General features: G+C 39.3%; 1 protein-coding gene and 1 pseudogene across 1 annotated transcript in view; one reads left to right on the plus strand and one right to left on the minus strand.

The window, feature by feature from the left end:
- LOC128074636 (uncharacterized) overlaps positions 1-22791 on the minus strand; it is a 964422-nt gene that overhangs the window by 408722 nt on the left and 532909 nt on the right. The gene's annotated exons all lie outside the window — the stretch shown is intronic.
- LOC128074630 (uncharacterized) overlaps positions 13540-22791 on the plus strand; it is a 620087-nt pseudogene continuing 610835 nt past the window's right edge.

Consider the following 22791-nt stretch of genomic DNA (forward strand, 5'->3'; position numbering starts at 1 on the left):
TGTTTGTTTGTTTGTTTGTTTTGTTTGTTTGTTCAGATTGACTGAATTTCTCTGTTTTAGTCCCCTCCCTGTTTTTTAATAAAGAAATTACAAGGGAGAATCACTCCTTGAAAAATGATGTCTTTCAGGCTGAATGGCTTTATTAACTTAACAGAGACAGCCTCTCTGAAACCATGCTATCATGTCTGTCCCACACATCCTGAAGAAGTATTTGCCTCTGCATTTGAAGTTTACTGAAAGGTTTATGTGAGAATTTGCCCTGTGATTTCTGCCAATTTTAATGTTTTTTAAAAAATATTAACCATTCCAAAATCAAGATACTGCTCAGTGATTTTTATGGTGAGGGTTTCTATTTAATTACTATCAACAGAAGTATCTGGAGTTGCTTTGTCTGTCTTTTATGTCAAAAATGTAAATGCCAGAAAGTTGAAAATGCTGTAGACCTGAAGATCTGCTAAAATCCATGTAAGATCCTATAAATGTCTGGTTCAAGCTCCGTAAAGGGACTTGGAAAATTCAACTTGACTCTTTTCTGATATAAACCTGGGTACAACCACAAGTGCTAGTTGCACAGAAGACACTGAACTGTTATGAACATCAACTACTTTCATTTGGAGAAATCCCATCTTCGTGAGAACTATTTGGAGGAACTGCCTGTTCAAGAGGCAGCTGACAACTCTCTACCAAGGATGTATGTTTACAAAGTACCTTCTGTATAGAGTTGAACACTCTTTGAGAAATTATCTATTTCAGAGTGCTCCAACTTGCATTGCCAAATGTAATGGACAGGAAGATTGTTCTATGCAGTACAAACAATTTTCAAGTTTTTTGAGATTCTGATTGTAACCTCCACATTCTTCAGACAGAGCTGTTCTATGTAAATATCTAGGTGCTGATTATAGATTCAAAGCCATGACCAATTTTAAAGGAGAATCTAAGCTACAGTCCTGAATTCTCCATTTATAAAGAAAATCATTTCAAACATGCTGAACACAGTCCAGCTCCTGTAAGTACCAGCAATCTACAGCTCTGAAAATGTGTAGCTGTTCTACAAAACCCTTCAGTTCTTTCCTCAGATCTGCTTGTTTTTCAGACAGAAAAAAACTGTATTTATGAGAACACCACCACACAGTCTTACAATAGCCCACAAATATAAACCATGGGATCCTTTTTCTTGTAACATGCTAAGCCAGACCTGATACCTGTTTGAAGACAGTGGAACATTTTGCCAGTCTTGGTTAGATAGTTCTAACACACCCACCATGTACTCAGGAATTTTGCCTTCTGAATTCCTGGGTTGAGGGAAGATAGACTACACTGAAAAATAGTGTTTTGTAACTGAGTGTGTGTTCTATCAATTAGTGTTATTGTGCTCTTTGTATGTGTTTTTTCCATGGAAATAGACATCAGGCATTACTTGAGAGAGACTTTTGTGTATAAGATTTTGGCGTAAACAGCCTGGTCATCCTTCCTGACCCTTCCCACACCTATCAAATTTTCTGATGTAGTTAATGCTGAAATAGTTGTTTTGGAGTGATCTGAGGAGCTTTATCTTGCTAACAAAGTCCAAGGATCATCTTAAACTTGTTGAATGCTGCCCTGGTCTTTTGTTTCATGACTGTATGAATATTTTTTTTGTTACATTTTGTGTTGCCATCTTTGATTCTTTTTCTCTCTACTATCTTCTTTTTCCAGTGGAAATCTAATTGGTAAATACTGAGGATTGTTAGATAGGCGCACTGGATCTAATATTTGTTTTTAGCTAAACTGCAGACAAGCAACTTTAAAGTTAGTGTTCAGGACATCTCAGTCCTGAAGCGACTGCTTTATTTTTTTCCCTTGATCACATGACAGGTTTTCACAGCAGTCCATTTCCTTTATTTCTCTTTGGAATAGAGCAGAATAAAAGGAGAATGATTTGTAGCCACAGTGTTTGTCTCTCTAACCAAGGTAGAAGCTTGCACTGCCAGTACCTCACCTGCAGTGTGCAGGCAACTAGTGACCCAGGAGATACACCTTAACTGATCTTTGAAATCATGATAACACACACTAATCCTCAAGTATGGTTTTCAGATTAAAAAAAAATAATAATCTGATATTAATATGTGATGTTCCAGGAGATGTGTTGAACGTTGATACTAATCAGAAGCTCTGGTCAAGCCAACAGTGCCTCAGCACAAAATGTGCGCTATCATGTGTATGAGAGACATTCATTTGCAATTCTTTCTCTAGACTAATTCAGAAAGCACTTAAGATGTGTGGAAAGAGGCACGTGAAATTCTTTTAAAAAATCATTGTAGTTGGAAAATTATGTATTTTATAATTTTCCACTGGAAACACCAAGAGTTTCAAAAACACTGCTTTGTTCCTTTCAGAGATTCAGATTGAGTGTGTGTGTGTGCATTTTATATATGTATGTACTTTCTTGGTTTTTTTTTTTTTCAGTCTGTAAAATATTTCAGGAGTGGGAGAACAGACTGCTATTAAAAAACACCCACCTGGCCTAAAGTAAAATTAAGAAAAAGAACCCTAAAACTTGAATCTTTTAAAAATGACTGAAATTGTTGTAACTTTTACTTTGCTTTTCCTTATTTTTAGCCACAGTAGCTGTGAATTAAATTTATTCTGTTTATGTGAAATAGTAAACATGGATTCACAACAGCTGGAAAAAAACAAATGAACAAACAAATCCTAAGCAAATCTGATGGCTAATATGATTAGATCTGCCAAGCTATATCTACAAGCTCCATGTCTTTCCAACATGCAATGATTTCAGCTTACTCAGAGTCTGGATTAATTTCATCCATTTCTGTATCTTTTATGTAGTTAGCCATGCTGTTTGTAGCAGGATGGTTTCCATCTCACAGTGTTGTTGCTACATACACTTTGGACATTGATAACACAGTCTTGTTTTCCGGATGGTCTGCATCTCTTTTAAGAGGGTTATTCTGATTTAATTACAGACTGTGATAATGTACGTTTGCTGGATGGTTATGTCAAAAACCACAGAGCTCTGAGCCTCCCTGGTTCCTCTCAGATTGAAATAAATTGTTTTCCAAGTTTACTGGTTGAGGTGGAGTTGCTGGCTGTATGCCTTAATTTGCAGTTATCTTTTTTTCAGGTGCTCAACTCCGGGCAGGTGTGAGGAGATACTGCATCAGTGCATCCATGCAGCGTATCAGCAGAAGGGCTGGAAGGCTTCTGCTGATGTCGGGGAGCCACGCAAAATATGACATTTCCCTCTTGGGAAAGAAAGAAAAAAGAAAAAAGAAAAGAAAAAAAAAAAAAAGGAGAGGGGAGGGGAGAAATCAATATATAGGTATTAATGTGCCTTTGTGAAGATTCAAAACAGATGGGGAAAAGGTCAAGGATTCTTTGTTGCTAAGTGCGTTTCTATGACAACTGCAATATGTACGTTATGCGTGAGCAATCATTTGTTCCAGTTGCTGGATCATTAAAGGGCCAGCATTTCCCTGAGCACTGGGAATGTTATTTATGGCTTATTTACTTTTTCTTTACCCCTCTTTAAGCTCAGGTTCAACAGGTAAAATTCAGTGAATACATGAAAATCTCAGTCAATCGCAGCATGCTACAGCATAGGGCTGGTTGAGTCTGGATTACATGGTGAGTGCCTTAGAGGATGCTGAGGAGCTTAGTAAAGAGATTAGGGAGATTAATTTAGATCCAATCACACAGTTAAATTTGTACACTCATGATGGTTGGCTGTGCTGGAAGCATTTTCTGTAGAACTTATGACTTGAGAGACAGACGTGACTAGTCTCTCTTCAGTCATCTGTAACATGAGAATAATAGTATGCACAAAGACTTCAAAAATCTTTGGACATCAAATTATAAAAAATAATTAACATGAATGATGATAGAAAGCGATTTTTTTCTTTTCCATACACTGAAATAAGAGGACAAAACCTTTTTCAGCACAGCGTGAGAATCTGGACCAAGAAGCACAAAGTTTTTTATTCACAGGAATCAGATTTGAGGATATGTTGCAGTTATCTAATTTTAATTTTCTTATGTTGCCATTTAATTAAAACAACTAACAATAACAGCACGAAGCATCAACCCAAGTAAACAAAAACAAAGTTCAGGAGCAGGGATCCAATTCTGGAACCTCAATACAGATCAACATCTGTTGCCAGTGACATTGAAGCTCATGTTGCATGTTGGGTAACATTTCTCTTCTTTTTGTACCTTGAAAAAGGTGATTATGTCAGTGTTTCTATCAGTCATGTGTGGTTTTCATTCAGTGCTCCTGCAGATATGCAGAAAAGCTTCTCTGACTTTCAATATGACATCTTATTTTTTTGCTTCTGGCTGCTTGTGCAGTTTTGGCACCCTTCAGTAAGGATATATATGATTTGTTTTGTTTAGGTTTGTTTTGTTTTCTGCATGTGTCAATGCAGCATTTACCTATTGGTTAAAATAATGAAACAGAATGAAACAGAAAGAAAAAGAAGCAGTCCCACAGAAAAGTCTCAGTGGGAAAGTGTTTAGTGAGACTGATTCTCTAGATGATGTTTCCCAGGGAAGCTGTGGATGACCCATCCCTGGAGGTGCTCAAGGCCAGATTGGATGGGACCCTGGGCAGCCTTAGCCATTGCATGATTGTTGACAATCCCTCCCATGGCAGAGGAGTTGGAAGTAGATGATCTTTAAAGATCCATCCAAGTCATTCTATGATACAGTGATATCTGATTCCTGTCTAGAAATTAAAATGTTGTTCACTGTTCATAGCTGTGTAAGATGTTCATTGGCAAGCTCACTATGCAAGCCCATCACTCCTAAAAAAAATAAAATTTGAGAGTAACAAATGTGATGGAAAAGTTTTATGCAATAAAAATTCAGATCTTGCACTGTAGCAGACATGGCAATCTAGCCTTGCCATTGCAAAACTTGTCTTTACCAAAAGGGAGGGAAATTGTTCTACTGTCATGACTTGCATTGGCCAGGAAGCAGAGTTTGCATTATTTAGTAATTGGAAGTTGTATTAAAATGAAGATTTCGGTATTGAAAGCCAGTTAATAACACAGGCCTGACTAACATCTCTTTTGTTTACTTCCTGACAAATTACCTTCTTCTGTTCAGATTTTTCTCCCTCCCTTTTTCTTTGTTGCAGCTGGTGGAAGCAAAATGTCTGCTCTGTGTTCTGGATCCTGTCCATTTTGCTTCACCATATGGAGTGATAATGGGCTCTGCTATTCAGATCTTATTTTGAGAAAAGTATCTTTGAGAAAAATGTAAAGGATAGTACTCATTAAATTCAGTGGAGGGTGTCAGGAACAAGACTAAGCATCCTGCAAACTGAGCATCCTTCAGTGATTTAACATCAGTGTAGTTGACTTTCTGGAAGACTATGCTCAGCAGCCCTCTGTATCACACAGTTCTTTATCCCACAGTTTAATCTTTTCACAGCCAGCCATACCATGACTTTCTTCATACTGCCTAGAAGTTTGGTAGTATGGTAGTATTTGGTATAATATAGTAATATTTGGTAAAAGAAAAGTTTATCCCCCATTTTCCAGACACAGCCAAGTGAATTATTAATTAGGTCAATGGTTTCAGCTTCATATCTGTGCTGATAGATATGGAGATCTAGACTCGCATCTGTTCCAAACTGGGGACAGACAGCACAATTAACAGCGTACAGTTGGAGTGAAATGTCACAAGGGTTGTTCCTGTACTGGATCACTTGCGTTTGTAAAACAGTAACTAGGAGACTTGGGAAAAAATGAATTTGGTAGTAAGCATTTCTGCTGATAGAGCAGCTGAAGGAGAAGAGAAAACATCTTATACAAAGATGTGGAGATGGGATGAAAGTCCATGCACTGATATTTCTGTGCATCTCAGATTATCTCCGGTTAACCGAATCTGGTGTTTTCCAGAAAATGGTGATTTCTGTAGTCTTGAAAGTCAGCTGTAGTTCCTGAGTTTCACAGTGTATTGTCAGGAAAAAAGTGTTCTCACTGAGGTACACTTTCATTCAGGTACACGCCAAAAATTAAGCTGCAATCTTATTACTTTTGCCATTTATTCCGCAACCTCGGTACACTATGTGGCCTAGCCCTGTGAAGGAGACCAACCATGTCCCATTTTAAAGCTACTGTATTTAATAGTTGGCATTCTTTAGAAAGTCTTGGAAGCACTCACAATTCCCCTTTTACATACATCGATCTCATCAAAGTTTGACTAGAATATGCAGAAATTTTACTCTCATTATAAAATCCAACTTCCTTATAAGCAGTAATCTTGGTGAAGAATTGATATTTTTGTGTCATTGAGGAAAAAAATTCACATTTGTTACATACTCTATGTAGACACATTTGAGCTAGCTGGATATGAGATGCATGGAACAAGACTACTCATACTTCTTCAAGACAGTGCCCAAGCTGTTAAACCTTATTTCTGTACACATGGGCAGGTCATGGTACTGGAGATAACCTCTGAAGTTGTATTTTTAATGGTAAGTTAAAGCTTAGTAAAATCTCAATTTTCATTCTTTTACTGAACATCTACATTTCTGCTAGTTCTGAAAATGGAAAAAATCACCACTGAGAACTGCTGACGTTCCCACAATCTCTCTCCTATCCCATCACATTTTTGGAGAAAACAAGCTTCTTATTATTTGTCAGTCTGACTACACGTGAGATGTAAGACTTTTAACATTTCTTTGCATTCCTCTATTTCCTGACTTCCTAGAGACTTTTAATTGCATTTGCCAAGGAGTATAAAAGATATCAGGTCTTGTGTTGTTCTCATTGTTCTTGTCTTCCTCTTCTCTCCCCAGTCAGTTAGGGATTTAGGCTTTGAGCTTCCCTTGTATCAGTGACTCTTAAAGTCTTTTGTTTGAATTTAAGCATACTCTGCACCACACTGCAGGTGTGATGTTGCTCGCAGATTAATACAGGTGTGAAAAAAGAAAAAAGAAAAAAAAAAAAAAAAAAGTAAAATTCATCTTCATGTACAAGACTACTAGCTGTTCACAGGACTGTTAACTATGAAGAGAGCAGAAAAATGAAGTACTACTTGTTAAAACAATAAAAAACCTGTCAGAGTGTCAGAGAATAGAGCAGTTCAGAAATGTAAATATTAGTAAGACTTTGCAAGAAAAACTCGTTTTGTAAGGCATATGCTGAACAATGACTATTCAGACAAAAGAAAACAAAACAAAACAAACAAACAAACAAAAACAACAACAACAAAAACTCTCACCAACACAAGTACATTAATTAAAAAGGTGTTCTAAATTTTTTATTAATTATTTTGGTTTCCCCTTTTTACCTCCATGAATCAGATAGAAAGATCTGGTAGAAGTCAAAGCCAAAAGAACCAGCCTACCAACTCAACAATAAATGAGGTCTATTGGACTAGGAAGCTGTGTTTGAAACACTGACAGACAGCCTTTCTGTTGAAAAAAGTGCCCAGCAGTGGGTGCAGGTATACAGAGAGCAATATCAAGCTCCCAAAATATTAGGCAGTTTTTCAAAAAGCCCCCAGAGCAAGCTACCTAAGGACTGCACTGACAGCTTAGGAAACTGCAAGATGTCAACTCAACTGGCAGGTAGCCTCAGGCAGCATGCACAATTTAAATGTCATAAACACTGCTCATGCTATTTGGCCCTAATCAGTTTTTGTTCATTCTTTAAGAAGAGAAATATCAAAGTAGAAGAGATTTGCAGAGTTTATTTTGTTAATTGCTTAAAAATTTTGCTGGTATTTAGCCCCAGGGTGTAACTTACATGATTTATTGTGTATCATTGTTGTGAAATATTTTTCTTAAATTGAATAATTTCAAAACATTAGAGAACTAATGGCAGGGTGATTTCATTGCAATCAGTAATAAAACTCTCCTTAATTCAGGGGAATTGATAAGGAAACACTCTGTGGGTTTCTGATAGTTTCTTTGAATAATTATTTAGTTACATTTCCACGCTTGCCTTTTTCTCAAAAAAATATGATTTATTGCTTTAAGAAACCCAAGAAAAATTTCTGTGCTTTAGGATTGCTGTCAGAGAATTCAAGGAAGCATAACTCAAAACAGCAGGCAGGAAAAAATCCCTGTGAAATTAAGGATGATTTCTTACTCTTCAAAATTAAAAACTGAATTTATTTACATCTAATTTGCTAATAATTTTTTTTTTTTCCAGTAATACAAACAATTTTTTGTTTTGTTTTGTTTTGTTTTGTTTTGTTTTGTTTTGTTTTAACTCCTGTGCTGGAATGTATTAAAGAAAGTACAGGTTGTCCTGTACTAAATTAACCATTTAGTCCATGGGTGTCCAACCTTTTGACTCTCCTGGACTGCACTGAGTGCAGAGGAATTGTCTTGGACCACACATATGTAGGCTGCTCTGAAAGTAATGCCTCTTATTTTTTTAAGTAAATGATGACAGATAAGAAGAGCACAATAACACAGCTTGATTGAGGAAATTCTCAGCTACAAAACACTATTTTCCCACATAATCTTAACCATAAGCTATGCATTCTTGCCAGCAATGAACAAGAGTCTCCTTGTAAAAATCTGTATCAGCAGAGCTGACCCACTGTTGCTGTGGTCAATGCTGAAGCACAACACCAACTGCTCCCCTACACTCACATCCATTCTTTGGTCTTCACATATGTTCAGCATGAGTAGATGAATGTCACTGGGTGCCATTTTTCTCACATAGAGGAATTCAATGCCATGTCTTTGCTCCATATGCATTTCCATATCAGACACAATTTTGTTGGACTGCCCCCTTGCTGCCGTCTGTTACACAACAACAAAATGTAGTGAAATATTGTCTCACTGTTAGCTGTGCTGGGCTGCATGCAGGCCACAGGTTGGACATGATCGATACAGCTTTTTAGTGTTGTCAACCATTTAGAGAGAGTTGATCTTTTAAAAAGTACTATCATCTGAACTCTTGCCTATCTTTTCTCACATAAGTAAGAAATTCTCTCTGGGAGATTTTTCACTCTATATAATATTTATTTGTCTATCAATAATCAGTTTTGTTTTGCATTAATCCAAGATCAGCACATTTTCAAAAAGTCCTCATGCAAGGATGGATCACACAGACTTTTTTCTCTCAGTGGAGCTTTGTAAGTTTGTAAGAAGATAAAATAGGCTAATACCACGGTTGCTCTCCATTTCTTTTTGTAGATTGAATCTTGAAAGTATATAGGTACAAAACCAAGCAGTTTGTGCTGATAGTATTGCCGATTTCAGTAACGGGCTTTCAACTGTGAGCATTTGCAGAGAAGTAATTGAGGAGTGAATATATTTGCTAAAGAAGAAAGGAAAAAAAATGATTCAGAAGGACTAAATGTTGTTTATACTGAAAGAGTTGAGTTGAAAGAACTTGGAGACGAGAGTGTGAGTTTCAGGATCAGAAAAATAATAATGAGTAACAGAACACTGATTGAACTGGATACCACCAACCTGCAAGAAAAATATTACAAGGAAGCACTAAGTCTCTTAAAAGGGCCCAAGAACCACCTTTGTTTACATATACATATGTAACAGCTCATAGTTTTAACTGATATGTGTTGAAAACAGTATTTCTTTAAGAATGACAAAAGAATGGAAGCAAACCCATGAAGATCATTGCAATAATGGATACCCAAGCTGCTGGGGAACATTTTAATTTGTAGAATACAAAGATGATGCTAAAAAGTCTTGGCAGTAAAGCAGATATTCAAGAAAATGTGATGATTTTGATAATTGTAATTTTTTTTTAACTTGTATCAGAATGTTGCAATATATTTGATACTTTGTAAGGTTACATGCTGATACTAAGAGTACACATGCAGATCAATATTAATGGAAGTAATGATTTTCTATGTTTAATATGTCAATATAATATGGTTTCTTCACTGACAAGTAATACACATTCCAGAGGCAGTGGTAAGATGGTATTAAGCCACATAGCTCACCATCTGACTGTCAGGAGAGCAAGCAGTCCATTAACTGCTGTTTAAATATCTTCAGCGTGTTGAAAGAGATAGCTTATTAACCATCCAGCATCCTTCTACTTTCAATATAGAACAGGAGCTAATGGCTTCTCAAGTGTCAGTTTCTGAAATCTTAAAGATTTAATGGGATGTATGCTACATAATTTTTAGCAGGTTTGATAAATTCAGGGGAAATGACTATTCCTGGAGTTGTGTTTCTGTGATAACCAGGATACAGGCTGTTACCCACTGGCAGGAGGTGGTCTGTCACTGCCGACGTGATCAGCAGTTTTATTAAGAAGTGGAATTACACTAAGACAGTGGGAGGAAATTTCACAACAAAACATGTTTGAAAAAATGCCAAACTCAGACTTGATCAACTCTTTGTTAATGTGATTAAACCAAGATTAAGAATCGTAGTCAGTTATAGTCAAACGTGAAGAAAACTCCAGGAGAGTGTGGGACAGAAGGTTAAGAGCTGTAACAGCTTGGATGGTAAGTAGGTCCTTGAGAAGGAGGGGGAAAGGGTAGAAAATGCATGTTTTAGACTTGATGGGCATTTTGATTCCTTGAAAAATTTTGTCTTTATAACTTTGTGTGTGTAAAAGCATAGTTCCCACATGCTACCCTCTGTATTTGAGTATTAGCAAGCTTGTCTTCTGAAGCAGTATCAGCCTGTAAGTGCTTCTAAAACCAGTTATAAAATGAATATCTTGAGTGATCAGAGATTTCACTGTGTGAATCACATAAGCACTGAACGTGAAGGAGAACAGAAGTCACCTGTGGGGCAATCCCGTCTCATAAGTTATAGCATATTTTCCATCTCTTTTCTCTCACTCCTTAATAACACTCCAGGGTGAAATCCTACCCCTTCTGAAACTATTGGGAGTTTTCTCTTTGACAACACTCAGACAGAATTCATCCTTCATGCTCTGTATTGCCTTTTGATGAGTAGGCTTCCTTCCTTACAAATTTATCACAGCACAATCTATGCATTAAATTCTGTCAACTTAATCACAAATAAAAGACAGTTTAATGTTTTATACTGTGGGTTTGATGTAAGAAACTCCCAGATGATGTTTGTGCTCTTTACCTGAATATAAAATGAAAAAGCAGATAAGATGGCTGTGCTACTTGGGGTTGAATGTTCAGAACCGGATTCTTAATTACAATAAACCTCTTTGCAAATGGGTCCAAAAGACAACATCTACTACAGTGAAGCAAAATGACTATCTCTTGGGGTAGTTTAGATCCCTATTTGGTACAAATTGTCAATTCACACCACCCAATGAAATTACATTTTTTTAAGATAAATTTGAACTTCATCCCTGGTTCCACTGGCATTATGGGGAAGTCTAAGAATTTAATTATACTTCTGTTAATTTCTGCATAACCTTTTACCACTTCATTTCTATTCAGAAAATAAATAAATAAATAATAGAACCCTAAAATTACAAATCAGAGTAAATACTGGCATTTCTGTTATCCAAATAAATACCTTTACGCTGGTGTTTCAGTAACCCTTATACTAAGTGGAAGCCTCCTTATAGAAGATCGAAGCTCTTAAATGTTATCCATGTAAATAGTATGTGCCAGCACTCACAGTTTTATCTTGAACATCAATGATGTGTTATTTTTAAATTCCCTTAGTTCATGGTTAACAAAGTGACTTGGGAGTTTTATCTTTATCTTGGGAGTTTTATCAGAAAAAAAAAAAAAAAAAAAAAAAAAACAGAACAGAAAGTAAAAATTAAAGGTAAAGAAATATACAGTTTAAAAGCAAAGACAAAAGCCTGACCCCTAAATAAGATCTCAGAGGAAACAAAGCTGCTGATGCAGGTTTAATTCAAAACAGGTTACTGTTGAATAAAGAATGTTATCATATGACTTAGTAGGTTAAAAGTTCTTATCAGTGTTGTCTTTTAAAGGATTAGAGTTTTACAATAAAGCCAGTTTCCAAGATAGTTGGTATCATTGTGAAAACCCATCAAGAAGTCCCATTGTACCACAAATACAGGGGAATAAGCTTATATTTTTTAATGCCTTTTTTTTTCAACTTCTGTTGTCCCTGGTCATGCTATACTTATCACTACTGTCTTGCAACCTTTGTTTCTCTCCCTCCTTGTCCTCCCTTTTCTTTTGATTTTTATTTTCTTCTGATTTTTTTTTTTTTTTAGTTGGGAATATTGTAATACTTTTAGAGTCTATTCAACCAAAACAAATGTGAGCATAGCCTTGGCTTATTTTTTCAATAGAAGATATCATTACTATGTGTTCAGAAGTGTACAGAAAAATTGATGTACCCAGCTATTTCATTTTGGCTGTGTACATAAGCTACTAAGGCATTACAAACAGTGAGATGCCAGGTAAGTGTGAATGTATTATCCCATCTTATTTACTGCCCATTCCTGATTTTTAAGAAAAATAATCTAGAAATATTTTCCTATAACTGTTATCTGTAGATTGTATTATTTGTTGTATTACGTCATTACAGAGATAAATTAATCTTTCTATCAACACGCACAGAAATGCAAAGCAGTTTGAAATATGTATGTAACTCATTCTACTGCATGTGTTAGAAACACAGACCTTTGGAATAGCTGGCACAAAAAGATAACTGCCCTTTGGAAACCACCAGTTTCATGTGGGCAACTGGCGAAAGCGTACCAGAAAAGGGGCAATGAGAAAAAAGGCACATCAAAAGGGGGAGTCACTGATTGTAACTGTAAGATATTACTCTGTAAGAGATTATTCTGTTAACGTATGTGTCTCAAAGCTTGCTGGGGACACAGATGGACTTGTTCAAGTCCCGAGCAAGGATTGTGAAATCCTCTGTCTGAAGGACACACATGAACAAGTCCAGGCAAGTCCTGGGCAAAGGTTGTGAGATCCTTTGTCTGGGGGACACAGATGGGCAAGGCCAGGGGCAACGAGAGAGAGATGAACTGCAGCTAAATAGCTGTGAAGTGCTCCTTTGTGTGGACTTATCTCAGGATGATGGCCATCTCAGGGGGTACTCAATGACTCTTGCTCAAGGCCCATCCTTGTCATATAGGCAGGAGAACAAGAAGGATAAAAGAGGAACCGAAAACCATGAGGATGGGTTTTCTGACAACAGATTCCTCATGAAGAAGAGGGATTCCTGAAGATTGAGGTGATTCCTGCATACTGTTGAACTCTCCTGAGCCTGCTGCCTGACCGCTGTTGCTGCTTCAAGAATTGGCTCCTCGACTTCTTCGTCTACCTGCTTGCAGCCCAAGGCCGGCCACACTGCTTCTTGCCCCCTCCCCTGCTGCATTCTGCCCAGGACCTTCAAACACTGCAACGGGACCGCTGCTGGATCCTGCTGGTGACTCTCCTCGCTTTACACAACTCCTGCTTCTTTTCCGTCTTTTCTATCGCCCTTCTTCCCTTCCCTGTCTCCCTGATTAGGTTTCAGTAATAAACTGGATGCAACAACATATGAACCGTTTTTTTCTTAATCTCACACTGGGTATACAGATATTAAAGAACCTCATCTCCCTCCTATAAATTGGAGCGAGACATTTTTTTTTAATGGCGTAGTCGGCAGGATACCTGCTGAGAGTGTTGTCCTTCCAAATATAGTTTGAAACTTTTTTTTTTTTTCTGTGTGCACCTCCTGGAGTTGCAAGGAGCGATAGTTTTGAAAATTTAGACGTGAGTCCTTCTCCAGGAAGACCGCTCCATATTCTGAAACTTTACCTTTTATGTGTGTACCTCTCGGGGACGTATTTTGACTATTTGCATTTTGTTTAATACATGTGTGCCTCCTTGGGAAGACCTCTCTGGTTATTTGGTAACTGAAGTGCGATGTGTCTGTGTGCGCGCGCCTCTAGGGGAAGTGAGGAAGAGATATGTTGTGACTTAAACGTGTGTGCCTCTCCATGAAGTTTTATTTACTCTACTGAAACCTAGAAAGTGTTGCTTTAGCTTCACATTTTTTGTGCTCCTCCCAAAGAAAGGGAGGAGTGGTTTGAGCTGTGTGCACCTCCTGGAATTGCAAGGAGTGAACTGTAACTTAGGTGTGGTGTTTACAGTTTGTTCTAGCTTCTTGTCTTTGTGTGCTCCCGTCAACAAAAGAGAGGAGTTATTGGAGCATTTGCATTTGTTTAGGTGTAGCATATCTCCCTGGGAGGAGCAGTGAGGAGTAACTGAACTTTTGAACAGGTGTACCTCCTCCTCCCTTAGTATAGATCTTTCATTGTATTAAGAAATGAGTAACAGTATTGCCAGTATGAAAAGTGAAGAAGTGTTATTTGACCTTTTAGAAAAACATGGTGCTCGTCCCTCTTTATCAGGGGTGGACTGGGCACGCCAAAATTGGCATAATTTGCAGAGTGTTTCGGACCGCATTAGTGTCTTACAGAATGAGGCTCGTACACGAGCTGGAAAAGGAAAGTCGTTTATTTGTGCCATACTCGGGGCTGCTTTAAAAGCTGCCGTGGAGTTCCAAAATGAAAAGCATTCGGCAGAACTCCAAACCATAGAAGCACTACAGGAATCGGTTAGAGTTACACAAGAATTGGTAAAAACTCTGCAGAATCAAATAGTTAATGTCGAGGAACAATTAGAAAGAGAGAAACATAATTCGGCTTTGTTGCAGATGGCTTTCAAGGAACTGTAAACACGTAAATATACTATCGATACTGTCACCCATAGTTTGCCTCAAGAAAAAACTTTTCCTCAGGAGGAACTACAAGAAATAAAGGAAAGACTAGACAAATTAGAAATCCCAATAGCTCCATTGCGTCCCTTGATAAAAACAGAATATACCTTCAAAAACAGTGAGGATCTAGATCCTCAAATGGATGTTAAAGAAATTCCCTTCTCAGCCACTGAGCTTGCAAAATTGAAAAGGGACTTTAGCTGCTCTCCAAAGGAATCAGAAACAGAGTATGTATGGAGGGTGAGTCTCACTGGTGGCGATCAGATTCGGTTAACAGAAAAGGAAGCAGAAGGTTACTGGGGACCAGGAGTATTTTTAACTACTGGTAACAATCGTGCTCCCTGGTCATTAACGCAAAGGGCTGCCTATTGGGCAGGTGGTCTCAACCCTTTAGAAAGGGGAGACCCTCTTGCCATTACTGGAACTACTGACCAATTAGTAGAAAGCGTTCAAAAGGCTACTTGTCTCCAATGGATGTATGATAGAAAGCGGCAGCCACATCATGAATCGCCCATGATGATGCCTGTTGATCCTGAGAGAATGGCCCCTTTAATTAGAGGGCTTCCGGAATCACTGAAACCCATAGGCATACAATTACAAGCAAGGATACAAGCTATGTCACAGGGAGAAAGAACACCGGCAGTGTTAGAAGAAACTGTAACCCCCAACCATCTGCAGTCATGATGCAAAGTATGGATGTGACGGGAGGTAGCCCAAGAGTTAATTAACTGTGGAAGAAAATATGGGCCGGTGGTTTCTTTTCCCAGTAAATCTGAGCCAAGAGGTGTAAGGCTTGCAGTAGCCAGTCTTGCCCCCAGGCCACCTAGCCCAAAACTTAATGGAGCTGAAAAGGGTTTGTCCCCAATAAAAACAGGTAGACGGAGTATTGATCATGAACGTAATGGACTTTGGACTCTGGGCTGGAAAAAGGGTATTGACAACACGAAATTTGATGGATGGATTGACAACAGATAGGCTTGAGATGCTTGTTACTAGATGGACGACTAGACTTGAGGAAAGTAAAAACCCAGTTCCCAGTGCCCCCCCCCACGACACCTGAAGAGCTACCAGAGCCACTGTGAAACTAATTCCTTTACCTCTCTCAAGTGAGCGGGGGGGTGAAGGGTGGATGTTTATTAGGAGGCTCACAACTAAAGGAAGCGATCTATTAATTACATGCATTGTTGAACCTAACTTAGTTTCAGTGACATTTCTTGTAGACACAGGAGCACAAATTTCAGCTATCAGAAGAGAGGATGCTGACTGTGCTGGTGTAACCTTATCCCGCAAAAAGATATTTGTGGCGGATGCCATGGGTGGGGTACATTCACAGACCATGGCAACAGTAAGGCTAAGATTACCTGGGGAAGAGCAATCCCAGGATGTCCCCATGGTTGTGGGAACTCTCCCGCTTAATTTGTTAGGACTTGATATGCTGAAGGGAAAACGTTGGACAGATGATAAAGGGAGACAATGGATATTTGGTGTCCCCTCCGTAGATATTCGTTTATTACAAATAGCACCGAAACTTCCCCCCTCCCACTTGACCTCTGTTAAACCTTACCCTTTACCTCTGGGAGCACGTACTGGTATCATCCCAGTGCTGACTGAATTAAAAGAACAGGGAATTGTGATACCCACCCATTCCCCTTTTAACTCCCCTGTGTGGCCTGTTAGGAAACCAAATGGCAAATGGAGGTTGACTATCGATTATCGCAGGCTGAATGCCAACACTGGACCACTAACTGCAGCAGTACCTAACCTTTCTGAATTAATAGCAGCTATCCAGGAGAAGGTCACCCTATAATGGCCACTATTGATGTTAAAAATATGTTCTTTATGGTTCCCCTACACCCCAATGATCAACCCTGTTTTGCTTTTACATGGGAGGGCCAGCAGTATACATTTACTCACCTTCCTCAGGGGTTCAAGCACTCCCCAACTTTGGCTCACCATGCCCTGGCAAAAGAACTTGAACAGATTCCCTTGGAAAAAGGGGTGAAGCTTTATCAATACATTGATGATATCCTTTAAGGAGGTGATCAAATGACACCGTAAAAATAATGCATGACAAAATTATCAATGAACTAGAGGAGCTGGGGTTGACAATTCCCCCAGATAAAATCCAGCCCCCAGCTCTTTAGGTAAAATTCTTGGGTATCTGGTGGAAAGGTGGTATGGCCTTCATCCTTCAGGACACCCTCTTGGCTCTGGACCAACTTAAAATGCCAGAGAATAAAAGGGAATTGCAGCATGCTCTTGGACTTCTAGTATTCTGGAGAAAACATATCCCTGATTTTTCTATTATTGCCCGTCCATTATGTGACCTACTGTGGAAGGGAGTATCATGGGAATAGACCCCAGTCCATGAGGAAGCCGTGCAGCTTCTAATTTTTGAAGCTATCACCCACCAGTCCTTAGGTCCCATTCATCCTTCTGACCCTGTGCAGATAGAATGGCGATTTGCTCAAACAAGTTTGTCTATTCATCTCTGGCAAAAGGGTCCAGAAGGTCCCACTAGACCTATTGCATTTTATTCCTGCAGCTTTAAAGATGCGGAGAAACGATATTCTCAAATGGAGAAGGGGCTATTTGTTGTTAGCCTGGCCTTGAGGGAAGCTGAGCAGACCATATGACAGCAGCCTATTATATTAAGCGGTCCATTTAAGGTTATCAAGTCTGTGATGTCTGGCACCTCTCCTCCTGACGGGATGGCACAATGAGCTTCTGTCTGAAAGTGGTATGCTCAGATTGAACACTACTGCAATATCTTTACAGTCTCAGAAGGTGCTCCAAAAATTCTTGCAATACAGGATGATATTCTCTCTCTCAGTGATACTGAGCTTCCCTCTGTCATTCAGATTGCTCCCCCCTATTCAGACCGATTGCAAAATGTTTGGTTCACAGATGCCTCCTCCAAGCGCGAAGGGAAAATATGGAAGTATCGGGCTGTGGCCCTACAGATAGGGACTGATATCACTATTATCACTGAGGGGGAGGGGAGTGCTCAGGTTGGGGAGCTAGTAGCAGTATGGAGTGTTTTCCAACACGAATCAATCACAGTCTACCACACGTGTGCATATTTACACTGACTCGTATGCTGTCTTCAAAGGCTGTACAGAGTGGCTTCCCTTTTGGGAGAAAAATGGCTGGGAAGTTAATCGTATCCCAATTTGCCAGAAGGAAAAATGGCAGGAAATTCTCTCAATTGCTAAAATGGGCCAATTTTCTGTTGCATGGGTTGCATCACACCAGGAGGACGGAAGTCCTACTAGTCACTGGAATAACAAAGCTGATTAAACTTGCTAGGATTGCTCCATTGAGGCCGGAAGAACCAGATGGTAACAACTGGGACAGACTTGTGGAGTAGTTGCATGTAAAAAGAGGGCATACGGGTGCTCTTGATCTCTACCGTGAGACCCAAGCCCGCGGCTGGCCTGTTACCAGAGAACAGTGCCGCACTTGTATTTCTGCTTGTGACCAGTGCCGCATCCGCCTGGACCGACACCCCTTACAGGATGCTCCTCTCCATTTGAGGGAAGGAAAGCATCTATGGGAAACATGGCAGATTGATTACATTGGTCCTTTTCGTAAATCTGAAGGTAAAACAGTATGTGCTAGTCGGTGTGGAAGTAATCTCTGGCCTATTGCAGGCTGAATCTTTTTCTCGAGCAACAGGGGAAAACACTATAAAGGCACTAAAGAAATGTTTTAGCATTCTTCCTAGACCCAATTCTATCCAATCAGATAATGGCTCCCACTTCACCTCAAGGATGGTGCAAGAATGGGCCAGAGAGGAAGGCATTTGTTGGATCTTTCACACCCCCTACTACCCACAGGCTAATGGCATTGTGGAACGATCCAATGGCCTCCTTAAGAAATTCCTGAAACCAGAAAAAAACAATTGGACTACTCGCACCTCTGACGCAGTCAGAAGAGTCAATGATCCATGGGGAATTAATGGTTGTCCTCGATTTAATGCTTTCTTTCCCAAAGCCCCACCACTTTTGCCAATTGCTCCTAACCCAGATAAGATAGGAAAACCCTCTTATTTTCCTGGCCAACCTGTGTTGGTAGATTTGCCTAATGCAGGGCCAGTACCTCTGACCTTAGTGGAACCTCTTAACAAATATGCTTGGAGAGCTAAGGACGCCCGGGAAAAAGAATACAAAATCAACATCTGCTGGATTATTCCCTCATTTTGACCATATTAACAAAGCCCAAGAGGGCAAGTTGATGTCTTGTTTTGTTTTGCAGAAGACCTCCAAGGGACTTCGAACACAGATTTTTTTTTGATTATCAGTTTTTTTGGAGATTTTCTATGCGACACTCAGGTGAAATCAGGTTATCTTGGTTAATTTGGTGTATAGTGTGGGCTGTGACTTCTATAACAATCAGTTACCCCCTCACAGACTCTGGGGATGGGGGAAGTGGTATAAAAAACTCTTTCAATTGGCTGAGCAAGTAGCAAATGTGTATAACTTGACTAATTGTTGGGTTTGCGGAGGACCCATGGGACTCGAAACCTGGCCCTGGGTATCAACTCCTATTGCCCCCAAATGGCTGGCAAGCAATCACAGTGGAACTAACCACAATGCCCACTGGGAAGATAAGAATGTCTCTCCAATATTCTGCTATGGGAATGTATTGTCTGAATCGTACACAGCCAGGTGGTATCTATGTTGGGACTAGTAATTGCACTTGGGTTTATCGTAAAGGGGCTCATGGAACAGGGTCACAGACAAGGGGTGATCAGTGGGGGTGGTACAATCAGTCAGGAATCAGATATGGGTTTTCTCATTTTTGGTCCATTATTCTGTCAAGGTCTGCATCTCAAAGCTTCTGGGAACACCGATGGACTTGTTCAAGTCCAGACAAGTCCCAAGCAAGGACCTTGAAAACCTTTGTCTTAAGGAGACAGATGGACAAGTCCAGGCAAGCCCTAGGCAAAGATTGTGAAATCCTTTGGGGGAACACAGATGCACAAGGCCAGGGGCAACAAGAGCGAGATGAGCTGCAGCTAAATAGCTGTGAAGTGCTCCTTTGTGTGGACCTATCTCAGGATGATGGGCCATCTTAGAGGGTACTCAATGACTCTTGCTCGAGACCCATCCTTGGATAAAAGAGGAACTGAAAACCACAAGAGTAGAGGGATTCCTGAAGATTGAGGTGATTCCTGCATACTGTTGAACTCTCCTGAGCCTGCTGCCTGACCGCTGTTGCTGCTTTGAGAATTGGCTCCTCGACTTCCTCGTCTACCTGCCTGCTGCCCAGTGCCGGCCACGCTGCTGCTCCCCGGCTTCTACTGCGTTCTGCCCAGGACCTTCAAACACCGTGCAACGGGACCGCTGCTGGATCCTGCCAGTGACTGTCCTCGCTTTACACAACTCCTGCTTCTTTTCCATCTTTTCTATCGCATTCCTTCCCTTCCCCGTCTCCCTGATTAGGTTTTAGTAATAAACTGGATGCAACAACATATGAACCGTTGTTTCTTAATCTCACACTGGGTATACAGATATTAAAGAACCTCATCTCCCTCCTATAAATTGGAGCGAGACAGTAACAATCTGTCAAGTCGGAAAGTAAGAACAATTCTCTGCAGTGTTAGCCAACTGATTTACCTAGTTTTATCTCACTCATTTGACTTCCATGGGCCACCTATCATGATACTTACATACAGATTTAAAAAGCTATGTATAGTGTCTATGTGTAGAGCTCTTACAGTTAATAGAGATTTGGGGTTTAGATTTTCCCACATTCAGAGCTAACTGAAATGTCTTCAAGTGTTGTCTACCTGACTTCAAACTGCTATCAGAAATAGTCTCATGTGTTACCTGCCATTCACTAGAAATATTTACAAATATACTAATATCATACAACTTCTTAAATTACAACAGAGTCTGCATATAGGTAAATATAGACCCAGGGGCTAGATTGCAGAATATCTCATGTTCCACTGACTTTACTCAACAGATATCCATTGAACTGGGAATATCTGGATTTATCTGAAACTTGAAAAGCTCATGCAGATTAGAATAAATTTATTAAAAACAATAGATTGAGAAGTCATTAGCATCTTAGTGTTAATGAATTTTGAAAAATGATTTTTTTTTAATTGTTTCATAAACAAAGATACATTCGATACATTTTATTTCTCGGGTGAATTTTAGCCTCTGAGAATCATTGCTAGAGACATTATGACAATAATTATCCTCTGTAGGAAACTGCTGTTCTCTTATTTATAGAACGACAGCATAAGTTTACACCTTCACTGTTTCAGAAGCAGCCCTAAGGCCTAGTTTGCCAGCTGTCTTCAGTGCCTACAGTAACTTGGGCTTTAGTGGTTATCTTGCAGGTGACCACCTGGTGCAAGTGGAGGAAAAGCCTGTCATGGTTTTATGACTTTTGGTTATCAGTTCTCCACATCATAACATCATCTAGTGCGCTGGGAGTTAAAATGTTAATGCTGCAGTTCTGGGCACCTGTTCCAGAAGAGAAGAAAAACTGAATTTCCCAGAAGATTGTTTGCTGTGTTCTAATCATTTCTGCTCAGGGGGATCAGATATAAGGCCTTGGTAGGTCATCTGACTTTTTCTTTGCCAGGCTCTCCTCTCTGCTGCTCACCCCAACTGCACGCATCGCTTCAGCATTAGCATAAAGCTAGTGCAAAGCTGAAGGGCTTTTGGACAATCTTTCATTATATTTGGTTTATTAGCTTTGATTCTAATTATATTGTATTATAGTGTGTTATCTTGCATTCCAATACCATATTTGGTAAATTAGTTTGTTTCTCCTCAGATCATTGCTGCTGCTTTTTGATTATTTTGGGGTCCTCTGTTTCCCTTTTCTGGAGGTGTGGATTTTATGAAATCCCTCCACCCCACTAGTCACAGAAATGGGCTGAACCAGCCCATAAACCATTGATTTTTGTACTGAGTTGGACTGCTCCCTAATGTATGGCTATTTGCAGCAGAAATGAAGCTTAACAATTTAAGATTATTAAAAATTGTTAGTTGCCTAAATCCCTCCGTTTGAGAATCTGTTTCCATACCAGATGAAGAGATGATGGAGAGGAAGGAATTAATTCTGTGTCTCAATCTACCTTTTATTTCTTTGTTTTTAATGGAGAGTAGACCCATAATAGAATTGCAAAGTAAATAAAGCAACACTTACTTACTATGCATATTTTCCTTTAGTAGTTAATTCACCATCATAGCTAGCCACAAATGAATGATTTGTGTCTATGAAATGACACAAAACATAAAGAATTCTCTGTTTAACAGTAATACTGATCAAAATGTTAAAAGCTTAATCACTATGATGTTTCAAACCCTGAAAATAATTGGCATATGTGATGAGAAAGCCACAGAACTGTGGTTGCCTGGGTGATTTCAGTGTCAACTATGACCACCTCTGTGGAGCTGAAATGACTTTTCTTTAAAGGCAGATGACAATTTGCCATGTTAGTCCACTGTCCTAATAAGCCAAATCTTTGTTCTTGTCAACTCGTTGCCAAGGCACTCCCAAAGCAGGCGACATTTCTGCTTTGTTACCCTGCATGGCTGACATATTAATGGCTGTGTCTTCAGGGAAGTAGCACAGAAGGAAGGAACGCACAATGTATCCCAAATTCTTACACGCTAAGTAGAATCGTGTCAGTAAGTTTGCCTCTCCCCATCCCTCTTCTCATGCATTCTTCTTCCAGTTAATCTCCAATCCAATTGCAAAGGCATGAACATGAGGTCTCCTCTTCCTCTCCTGGGATAACTTTTGCATGAATTACATTGCTGGGACACCAGGTGAAGATATAATTGAAGTTCAGTATAATGGATAATCAGAAAAGACAAAAAAATCTGCTGTGTTCTGCTTTTTCACAATACTCAACTCTTCTGTGAATATTTAAAATTCATTAAAAGGAAATAAAATTCCATGCACTCTATTTATTTGAACAAAATACTACTTTTTACCTTTCTGTTTTTCTTTTTCCTTTTTTTCTTTTTTTTTTTTTTTTCAGAGTTTTTTGACACTAAGATACAGATTGATATGAGAACGTCAAGAATGCTAAAATGGCTGTAAGAATTTGCATTGACAAGGAACAAGAAAAGATCGTGTTCAAGCCCTCAACTGCTTGAACCACCAGGTGAGAGAAAAGG

This window comes from Tympanuchus pallidicinctus, unplaced genomic scaffold, assembly GCF_026119805.1.
Source record: "Tympanuchus pallidicinctus isolate F22 unplaced genomic scaffold, pur_lepc_1.0 scaffold9, whole genome shotgun sequence".
Lineage (NCBI taxonomy): Eukaryota > Metazoa > Chordata > Aves > Galliformes > Phasianidae > Tympanuchus > Tympanuchus pallidicinctus.